An 11,005-nucleotide genomic window follows, 5' to 3' on the forward strand; every position below is an offset into this window, starting at 1 on the left:
GCCCCTGCGGTCAGCTCCAGTGGTCTGGATTTGGGGCCTCTCCCCCCACGTCAGAGCGCTGGGCAGAACCATCCTACTCACTTTTCCCACACTCTAAACCCGGGGAGGCGTCCTTGGTGCTTCTGGGAGGTGGCCACCCGCCACTGCTGTGGATTGATTAAAGTCATTTTGCAGATTTTTAACATTTAATTTACCAGGGCTGTGGCCGAGGTCAAAACCGTCCCTGGGGAAATCTAGGCCAAGGGGGCAAAACATAAAAAAAAAAACTCCCGCAAGTGAGCGGAGCTGCCTCAGGGTTAGTTGCCCAAGCTTGGCTTCCAATCAGACCCGCACAGCAATATTTCAGGGAGGCTGGAGTGGTCAGGTCCCTGCACTGGGCACAGCGTGAGGAGCCTGGGTGACAGGCAGGAGTGAGGAGGGCCCTAGGCACCTGGGCACACATGGACCAGTCCCCACTCCAGCCAGCCTAAGGAAGGGACACCGTCCTTGCAGCCAGCACTTGCCCAGTGGCAGGGGCAGCAGGCCTCACTTCCAGGGTGCACATGACTGCGTCTGTACTAGGAGAGCAGCCAGTCCTGGCCTTTCCTCCTCCGGGACAGGACAGACCACAGGTGGGATGGGACCCCTCAGGACAATGGCCTGGACAAGACTCAGGGACAGACGTGTGGCGTGCAGACAGCCTCACCTGTCCTGAGGCACATCGTGCCCCCGGCAGGGACAGGAGACATGGAACTGCTGCCTGCAGGCTGGGGCCGGAGAGCGTTTCCTGCCTCACTACACCCCTCCCTGCACTGGTTGTTCTAGCTGCTAGTTTTATCTCAACAGTAAGACCTGAGCCCTGCTCAGCATCAATGGACCCTCAGATCTTCAAAGCATGGGGCGGGGAGTCACTCTCCTTGCCTGGGAGGCCTTGGCTCACCACACTCCCTGCAGCCCGCCCCAGGAGCATGGAAGGCCCAGCTCTCGTTGTGGGGAGTGGTACCTCCAGGGGACAGCAGGGATCCCAGCAGCCCTGTGCCTTGGCTTGGGAGGTGGCTTGGCTCCTCGCAGACACAGGGAAGATCGATATTGTCCCCCAGGGTTTTACGGGGCATCTGCATGCCTGGAGAGGAGCCTGCCTGCTGCATGTAGCCAGAGCCCATGTTTACCGTAGCCGTCTCTGCTCAGGCCACGTGACAGTGTCTGCATGCTTAATCTGACCTCCATCCTAGGAGACCACTCACTGTGATCTCCAAGGCTGGGACTGCTGCCTCCACCCCTCGCCCAGCACTGGGCCCAAGACAGCAGCTGGGGCAGGGGTGGGACCCTGACTTGGGAGTGCCCAGCCTGGAGACAGCTGGACCCCAGAGAGGACACTAGGACACAAACGTTCTGTCAGGCAGAGTGACCAGCAGGGCCAGGCCACTGCCTGAGCACAAGGATGCTCACTGGTCAGCGGCCCAGCCCATCCTGCCCACTCCCATGCCCCAGTTCCCCAACCAGAGCTAGGCCCAGGGCACAGGCACTGCAGCCACACGCGGCTTCAGCACCTCGGCCAGCGCCTGCTGGGCTCCTGGTCAGGGAGGCTTCCCTGTATTCCCTGGGCTTGCTCATCAGTTCACCAGTTCAGTCACCCATTCTTGCCACTCCCACCCCCCGACATGCCATGCCTCAGGACCTCTATCCCCGCCGCTGCCAACAAACCATGGCCACAGAGCAGAGCCAGAGGCCTATTTTGCTCCCACTGTCGGGTTCCCAGCAGGACCCAGACCTATGGAGTCCCTAACTGAGTCCATGGTCACCCCCTTCCTCGGGTCCCAGCCAGCAGTCAGGGTCAGCTCCCCAACACCACCGCTTAAGGGTCAGGCTGCCTTAACCTCTGCTGTGTCACCAACACCCAGGCCCCTGCTGGAGTCTGCCTGGCTCAGCTGCCTCTGGAAGGAAGGTGCTGCATTGGACGCCAGCAGATGGCGCAATCAGCCATGGTCCCTGTGGCCAGAGGAAAGCAAAGTGATCCTTGGTCCCGTTTCCTGCCTATGACCATAGCAAAACTGAGGCCCTGTGGCCTGGGTCTAAGAGGCCTGCCAGTCCAGCTGCCTCCCTGCATTCCTCCACCCCATGGAACAGGCCCTGCTGACCCCTGCATCCCTTGCTCCTTTCCTCTTCCTCTTCCTGCTCAGTCTCCCTCTGCCCCTCCCAGAGTGGACACAGCCTCCACCTGAAGCAGGTAGTATCCAAGGGACAGGGACAGGACTCCTACTGAGCTCTAGGTGCTTCACCTGACAGCGCCATCCGGGAAACTTTGAGGACCCCCCTGGTCCCAGTGCACAATCTGGACAACACGAGCCAGGTGCCAGAAAAGGTCCTTCCTGGGGAGCCCTTCTGGGTGGCACTCACAGGTCCCCTCTGTCCCCCCAGGAGCTTCTCCAGGCAGAGAGCAGGGTGCAAAGGGGCCTTGTGCATACAGACCCTGCGCATCTGTGTGTGTTACGCCTGGGAAGAATGCCCACTTGTGACCTGCCACACGGAACAGTGATGCCAGGACTGACTTCTAGGGTGACCAAGATAGGGGTGCTTTGGGGTCCCAGGGCCACCCACCAAGAGCACAGCTCCCCACTTCAGGAGCACCATCCCCACGACATCCCTGTCATTATTCTAGGGTGAAGCTACAGGGTTTCCTCACAGAAAGAAGGTATTAGGCTCCATGAATTTAAGTCCAAAGGAAATTCAGGGAGCAGCAAAGAACCGCTTGGAAAAAATTGATAACAGAAATAAAATTCAAGAAAAGGACTGAAAGATAAAACCCAAGGAATCTACCAAAAAGCAAAAGAAATATAAAAGGTTTTAGAGGAAGAAGAAGGAGGGAAAAAATTATTAGACTGAAACAGAAGGTACAGTGTTAGATGCCTGTAATCCCAGCACTGCTTCTCTCTGGGCTTTAGTGAAATAAATAGTATTTGGGCTGGGGATTTAGCTCAGTGGTGTAAGTGCTGCCTGGCAAGCATGAGGTCATGAGTTCAATCCCTGGTACCAAAAAAAAAAAGCATTTGGGAAAAAACTTTAAATCATTTTACTATATGGTCACATATCCTATAATGACAGACCCGTCAGTGCCGTGTAGCATGCACTAATGTTATCCCATAACAGTCTTTGGCCGAGTGTCATCACAGCCATCTTAGTTTGGATAAGAACAATCTATGAGGTTTGCAGAATGACAAAATCACCTTGGAGATATTTCTCAGACTATGTCCCCATTGTTAAGTGACATATAACTATATCCAATGGGAAAATATATCAAAAAGTTACAACTAATCACACAGCAAATGAAAAAATGGAATTATAAAATATTCACTCAATCCAAAAAAGGCAGCAACCATAAAAGGAACTGAAGAACAAAGAACAGATAAAACAAAGAGTAAGATGATAGTCAAAACTCAAATGTATCAATAATCCCAATAAATGTAAATGGCCAAAGCATTCTAATTAAAAAGGGGAGACTAACTGAACAAGGGCAAGATCTTTAGCATGCGCTAAAGAACATGCATTTAATGCCTTGGTTAACACACTATAAAACTGGAAAACATAGGTTGAAGAGAAAAATCTGTTCAAAGAAAAAGAATATAAACAGACCCCCACAGACTAATTACAAGCAAATTGGAAAAAAGGAAATTTCAGAGTGAAGAATACAACCAAGATGAAAGGCTTATCCCAGAAGAGAACAAAGGACACAGTCGCTCTAGATGTCGGACTTCAACCAAGTTGGCCTGATCTACGTGGCGATGCCCCTTGACCTGTGTACCAGACAGGGCTCATTAGAGGAACAGATTTAATACAATACTAGACAGATAGATGGCCAGATAGACAGACAGACAGACACAGATACAGACATGATGTACAGGGAGCCTTTCAGGGGCCACCTACAGAGTCAGGAGTGGAGCCTGCAGGAGGGCTGCCTTGGTGATGCAGAGCCGAGGGGTACAGGCAGAGGCAGAGGACCTAGAGACCTGGAGTGGCCTGTGCTGGAAGCCTGGAGACCGCAGCCCAAGGAGACAGTGCACACTGGAGCTCCTCCAAAGAAACCAGAGTAAGACCACCTTGTCCTGTCCCCTTTTGTTCCACTCAGGCTGCAAGCTTGTCGGCTGGTGCCACTCAGACCCAGTCAGTACTCCCTCCTCAGCGGTCCTCTCCGCCACACAAGGCACACCGAAACCCAGCAGTTGACACAGCAGTTGGCTATCACAGTTGACACAGCAGTTGGCCTGTGACAGGTTCCCACCCTGCAAGCCCACAGGGGGAGTGTGAGACACATTGAATACCCAGATGAACCCCTCACAGAGCTGAGAAACCACACTTTGAACCATGCATCAGGTGGAACAGTCCCCCGGCAAAGGAACCACTGACATTCTGCCCCAGTACACAGAACACTCATCAAAGTAAAGCATGGAGTGGCCACGAGACAAACCCAATACACTCTTTTATTTGTAGTTCTGGGGACTGAACCCAAGGTCTTGCACTGAGTTAGATCTTCAGCCCTTTTTTCATTTTTATTTCAAGCAGGATCTTGCCAAGCCAGTGTCAGATTGGGCTAAAACCTGCAGTCCTCCTGCCTCGCCCTGCAGAGTGGCAGGATACAGGTGGGCATTCCCATGCCCAGCTGCCAACAAACTTTAATTACTCAAATAATGCATGATGTAGTCTCTAACCATAATAGAATTAAAAAATCCTGAATATCTGAAAGATGTTCCAAGGATTTTGAAACTACATGTACACTGCCAGATAATCCAACTGCCAAAGAAAAATTCAAAAGAGAAATCAGCAAGATGGATGGAATGAAAATGAAAGGAAAATATACCTAAAGTATTACTTGGGAGAAATTTATAGCACTAAAATGCCAATATTAAAAGTGGTCAGAGAGGGGGCTGGGGATTTAGCTCAGCGGCATAAGCGCCTGCCCTGCAAGCAGGCAGTCGTGAGTTCAATCCCCGGTACCGATAAAAAAGAAAAAGACAAAAAAAAAAGTGGTCGGATATAAATGAACTCACTGTCTACTTTAAGAAACTAGAAAAATAAGTTTGGAAGACGTTGACCGGAAATCACATTTCAGTTGGCAGGAGGAACAGGTCCAGGAGGTCCATTCTGCAGCACGGCGGTGTGGTTAATAACAAGGTGTCTGCCGAGTTACTGAGAGATGCTGAGCACAGGTTAAGGTTCCCGCCACAAAACACTGCAAGTGTGTGAAGTCATACTTATCCCGCTTACCTTGATTTAGCAACTCCATAATGTAGACTGATTTCAAAACAAGTTACACATGACAAATTTTTCAACTTTATTTGTCAAGCAAATTAATAAATGAAGGTTTTTTTTTTCCAGAAAGGACCCAGAAAAAGAACAGCAAATAAAACTGGGTATAGATGACAAAGAAGGAAATGCTAAGGCTGAGTGTGGAAATCAGTGACGAACTGGAAATCAGAGAACACGAAAATGATGGAGAAAAACAGTAAAATCCGAACCTATTTTTTAAAAAGAAAACCAATGAAAATGATAAAGCTCTAGCCAGACTGGTCCAGGAAAAAGGAAAGAAAACACAAAGTATCCACATTAAGAATGGGAGAAGGCCTTCACACACTCTAGGATATTAATACATAATAATGGACTATGACAAACAACTCTATACCAATAAATTTATTAGACAAATTAGACTGAGTGAGCAAAATTGTGAAAGCCACAATCCACTAAAACTCAAAAAGAAATAAACAACCTGAATAGTCCTGTATCTACCAAAGATACAGGAATTCTCAGGTAAAACTTTCCAACAAAGAGAACTCTGGAGCCAGGCACTGGGGAAGGCAGGCAGTTGCAGGGCAGATTCCGCCCTGCTGGGCGAGTGAGAGGTCCTGACCACTGCTCTGACTGTAGAGTGGTGGCTCGTGAGTGCACGTGTACGGACTCAATCCTTCAAGTGAAGCCTGTGCTTTACTGTGCAGCCATTAACTTCACACTGAAAGGCCCCGGGCCGGCTTATGGTCAGCCACTTCCCCCCCTCCTATCCCTGCCTGCAGCTTTCAGGACACAAAGCAGATGCATAGGCAGAGTCACGGGCCCAGAGCCCTCCCTGAGTCATGGAGGACACAGAGACGGTCTGGCACCATCTGCTGTCCTTCCGGTTCCCTCTGACCACCAGCCACTGCAAGACTGTAGTTAAGACACCCCAGGCCCTGCACAGCCCTCAGCCAGCCCAGGCCTGTGCAGGTCCTGCTTGCCATGGGAATGGACATGGATGTAGAAGGCCCTACTGTGCCCAGGACTCAGTTGGGGAGAGCCAGAGGGACTCCTGCCCCCCAGGGATAGGAGGCATGGGGCAATCTCCCAAAGCCCCAAATGCATGACTACCCTTCTTGCAAGCTGTCTCCCCTTGCCATAAGCTGCTGTGTAAGACGTGGCCCTCAGCAAACACAGACCCCAGCTCCTCCCAGCTCCTGGAGCCTGGGCCTCTGCGCTGATCTTAGCCTCCGGGTGAGTCACCAACTTAGCATACCGGCTGAGCAACTCTCACGGGAAAGACAAGCTGGTCAGTGTCTGAGCCACAAGGGTGGTGTCCACCATGTCCTTCTGGGCTGCCTAGTGCTGAGGGCCTCCCACAACATGGGACTTGCAACATTAAACCCAGAAATTCTCAGGGGACCTCAGCAGATAGCCAGTGGTCATCCAGAGACACTCAGTGGTGCTCCAGGGTACAGCCCTGTTGGCTGGGAGTCCTGGCCCTGCTTGAAGAGGCAGAGGAAGCAGAGTGTAGGACCTGGGAGCTGCCCCCAGTCACATGTCGGGGGAACTGAGTCACAGGGCACAGGGAAGCTGGGCCCTGGCCAGGAGTCCCTCTGCCCATAGGGAATGGATACCAGGCACCTTGGGTGTCTTCTGTCACTGGAGAGACAGGGAGACTGGGTATGCGGCAGCTGTGGTGCCAGAGAGCTCGGTCTGGTGACTGTTACAGAGGAGCCACCTGTCCCCAACAGCCCCAGGGAGCCCAAGGACCTCTAAGATGCACTATCTCTGCCCCAGACACCCTGTACAAGGAGCCCTACTTACAGGACATAGATCTTCTATGGGACTTGCCAGTGTCACCTGCTTGTAGGTGGCAGAGCTGGGGTTTGAACCCACCAGGGACTCTGACCCCCACGACTAGGGCAGGGGGGAGGGGGTCCGCTGCCTGTCTCCAGCCCCGCAGCTCTCTAACCTCTCCAGGGGCAGTTTGAGGTCTCTAACCTCTCCAGGGGCAGTTTGAGGTCTCCAGCTGGAGAGGGGTCAGGCAGGAAGCAGCCAGAGCCACTGCTGGGATAGGCACACCCCCAGCTGGTTCCTTCAAGTGTCTGGCCCAGTGGCCTACTGCTGCCTGCACCCTGGAGGGGTCCCTCTCTCTGGCAGTAAGAATGCTGGCAGCAGGAGCCAAGGGCCAGAGGCAGGGCTGGGACTGGGACACCCCCACACCTCTGCCTGTCAGGGAAGGAAAAGAGGTTAGCTCGGGAGGGCTAGGCCAGGGAGGTGAGCCCTGGAGGAAAAGCACGCCAGCCGCAGGGACAGCGGATGCTGTGGAATGTGTTTATTTTCATCAGCCTAGAACATACACGTCTACAGCACACGGGAATGGAAACACCTGTGCACCCACCCAGCCCCTCACTGCGCCACCGAACTACAAGGACAAAGCGGTGTAAAATAAAACCGCCACCATGCGGTGCCTGGCACGTGCTGTGCTGCCCATTGCCCTGAAAGGGTCACGGTGACATCTGCCAGGCAGTGAGGCACCTGGCCCTCCAGCTGGTGGACAGCAACCCTGCTCCGGGCCTTCCCCAGGTTCCAGAGCATTCTCACACGGGCACAGAGGAAGCAGGCAAGGAATGCCATAGCAGTCCCTGCTGTCCAGCATGGCCCCAAACGCCAGCCCATGCAGGCCAGGCCAAGCAGCTCCGTGCATCCCAGAGGGTGCAGCTGGACCAGCAGGCCCGGCAGGTTCCAGGCAGGTCAGCACCACACCCAGGTGGACAGGATCTGGCCTGTGGGCTGTGGGGACACAATGGTCCATTGCCGGGTGGCTCCCAGGCCCACACAGAACCATGCAGTGGTCAGCCCCAGACCTCTCCCAAGGGAGCTCTCCACCCACCAGGGCAGCCTTCCATCCCAAGGGACTCCAGCCATGTCAGGTGTGCAAGCCTGTCTCCACCGCATTCCCTTCCCAGCCGGCTTCTGGCCTGGTTCCTTCAGCAGCAGAGCACTGGACCCCTGCCTCTCTGGCCACACAGCGTTCCCAGGCCCTAGGTGACAGGAATTGCTCGGCAGGCAGATTCCCAGCCCTCTCCAGGGCAGGAGGGTGTGGCCGTCCTGACAATCAGGACGCCCAGGGCAAGGAGCGCTCTTTAACCTCGCTGGGAACCCGGCGGAGTTTCGACAGGGGTGCGGCCTATGGGTCAAAGGAGGATGATGAGGGCGTCTCCAAGCCGGCAACGCGCCAGTAACGTGGGCGATAAGGCGCTCCTACCTCAGCGGTTCCCACAGCTCGAGCAACCACGCCCGCCCACCTCTTGGCTGCGCCCGGCTCTCCGAGTGCGCACCTCCGTCCGGGTCATCCCTCCAGCCCGGGCCCGCGGAAGGCACACTGCGGCGGCCTGAGCCCGGGGTCTTGCAGGGCGAGCGCTTGGGGCTCCTCCGCTGAGGTCGCGACGCCGAGCCAGAAGCGCGCGGCCCTGGCTCTGACCTTGACCGCAGGCCGTGTGGAAGACGTCCGGTGGCCGGTGTCGCCCCCACCGTCGCCGAGCGCGCCGGGTCTAGTGGTCCTAAACATTTCACAATTGCCCTACAGAACTGTTGAACTGTTAAGAACCACTGGACCCGGCGGGCAAGTCTGCGGCACCTCAGCTCAGCGCGCTGTGGAGAGAGAAGGTCCCTGCCCTCGGGACCGCGTGCGTCGCCGGGGTCGCGAAGACCGGCCCGCGCCCTGAGTCCAGCCGGGCCGTGTGCCCCGCCGTCACGGGCGCCCAGGGCTCGGCCAAGCGCAGCACCCTCCGCCCAGAGCGGCGTCGCGGCCTCCGGCGGCCCTTCGCCCGCGTGGCCGGACGGCTGCGCTCCTGCGCCAGCGGCCTGCCGCCGCGTCTTTTATGCGGAGCGCCCGCCCTCCCCGGCGCCGGAATGCGCCTGCCGTGCTGGCCGGACCGGTTTTTCCAGGCGGGCGGCTCCTGGGCTGCGGGTCGCGCGGCGGGTCGTCCTCGGGCCGGCGACCTGCTCGACGCGCCCGCGCGGGGGTGGTCCTGACTCACCGGCTGCCCAGCCCCGCCCGGCGCCCCCGCCTCCAGCCCCGGGACTGGGTGCACCTGGCCTGGAGCAGGCCCCGGGGACGCCAGCTTCCTAGCCTGGACCGGTGGCGCGCGGGCTCCCCGCAGTCCGGGTCTCGGGCCAGGGCGCCGAGTAAGGTGATGGCCGGAGCAGGAGGGGCGGGCCGAGCAGACACGCCCTTCCCGTGTGCTCCCTTCAAAGGCGCTCCGTGGGAGGAGAGCAAAGAGAAAGTGAAACTGTAGAGGGGCGGGGAGAGGCCCGCGGGTTTCTGGTCCCCAGGCCTTTGTCTCTGTGGGGACGCGAGAAGGGGCAGCGCACGCGGGGCGCAGGCCAGCCTGTCCTGCCGCCTGGAGAGCCCTTCGCCCTGCAGGACCCGCCCCGCCCTGCTCCGCACAGAGCTGGCGCACAGAACTGTCGACTCTGCAGCCTGGGGGAGGGAGAGAGGGACCCCAAGTCCCTGCCCAAAACTTGAGCCTTGGTGGGTGGTTATGGGTGGCGTGCAGCCTGGACGCAGGTCACGAGGTGGCCACCACGTGGAGTGGGGTCGTTTCCGTGTGCTGGAGCAACCGCCCCATAAAGTGAATGGTGATGGGTTCGTTGGTTGCAGTCGGGGAAACCCAGTGTCTCAGAGGCAGTGACGTCCCAGGGATTAAACCGCACTTGGCTGTGGAAATGGGCTGCAGGCCCAAGCTCTGCGCAGCTGAGCATCCCCGGCAAGGGCGCTGGAAACACGGGGCCATGAGGGAGAGATGGTCCCGAGATAATGGGCCATGGGAGCGGAGGCTTCCCCAGCATGAAATTACCAGGTGAGAGCGCCGCGTCTGTGCGCCGCTCTGTTCCCGGCTCAGGCCGCCCACGCACATCCTTGTCTGTCGCGAGACCCCGGGGACCAATCACCAGCTCTTGCCGGTGTGGGTGTGGGAGTGGAACCCTGGACACAGAAGTGCACAGCTGTGCTTTGGTTTCCTGTCTACACAGTGGTGGGGACACAGGAGCCAACACAAGCAGAATGGGAGCGCTCCAAAGCCGCCTGGTGCCTGGCTCTCCATGTGTTTGAGGGGCTGCAGGCCCAGTGCTGAGCCCCCCACCCCTGCAGTTTCCCCGTGACTTGGGGTTGATGGCCCCCACTGGCCAGCCTGTCCCCAAGGACACCCAGGCCTCCAGCCCTGTACCCCAGCTGCCCTGGTGATGCTCTGGGTCTGGCAGCACAGCAGCCCCAGAGTGGGGCCTGTCCAGCTGCCGCAGCTCCCCCACCACCACGGGAGCATCTCTGCCGAGCCGGTCTGACCCACTTGGGGACAAGCCAGTGTGACAAGGGTACTCCCTAGATGGTGGCAGTGTGGGCGTTCCCCCCCCCAGCAGGGCGTGCATCCCAGGCCGGTGGGCGTCACCACACCAGCAGGTTGGCACACGCTTGGGAGGATCCTGCCATGTGGGTAACATGAACCACCTGCAACTTTCACAACCTCTGGCTCTGCAGGCTGTGACAAGTGCTGAGTGCAGCGTGGCCACGAGTGACAGCGCCACCCAGTCCCTCGGCCCCTCTGGGCAGAGTGGGCATTGCCTGAGAGCTGCTAAGTGCAGGCATCAGGGTGGGCCCAGCCCTGCCACCTCCTCCAGAGCTCCATCCAGGTGTGGGGCAAAGGCCTGGGACTGGCCATCCTCATGTGGCATCACTGGTTGTGCAAGGCCCGCACACCTGTCT

At 56.9% G+C, this 11,005-nt stretch overlaps 1 long non-coding RNA gene across 1 annotated transcript; it reads right to left on the reverse strand.

Annotated features, from left to right (window-relative positions):
* Positions 1-5,646: 5,646 nt before the first annotated feature.
* LOC134474247 (uncharacterized) lies at positions 5,647-9,484 on the reverse strand. The gene is made up of 2 exons (XR_010044972.1): positions 9,339-9,484; positions 5,647-8,285 (listed from the first exon to the last, which is right to left on the reverse strand). It is a non-coding gene; the product is annotated as an uncharacterized LOC134474247 (long non-coding RNA).
* Between the last annotated feature and the right edge of the window lie 1,521 nt (positions 9,485-11,005).

This window comes from Cavia porcellus, unplaced genomic scaffold (assembly GCF_034190915.1).
Source record: "Cavia porcellus strain 051 isolate PalLab524CR breed Dunkin Hartley unplaced genomic scaffold, mCavPor4.1 scaffold_31, whole genome shotgun sequence".
Taxonomy (NCBI): domain Eukaryota; kingdom Metazoa; phylum Chordata; class Mammalia; order Rodentia; family Caviidae; genus Cavia; species Cavia porcellus.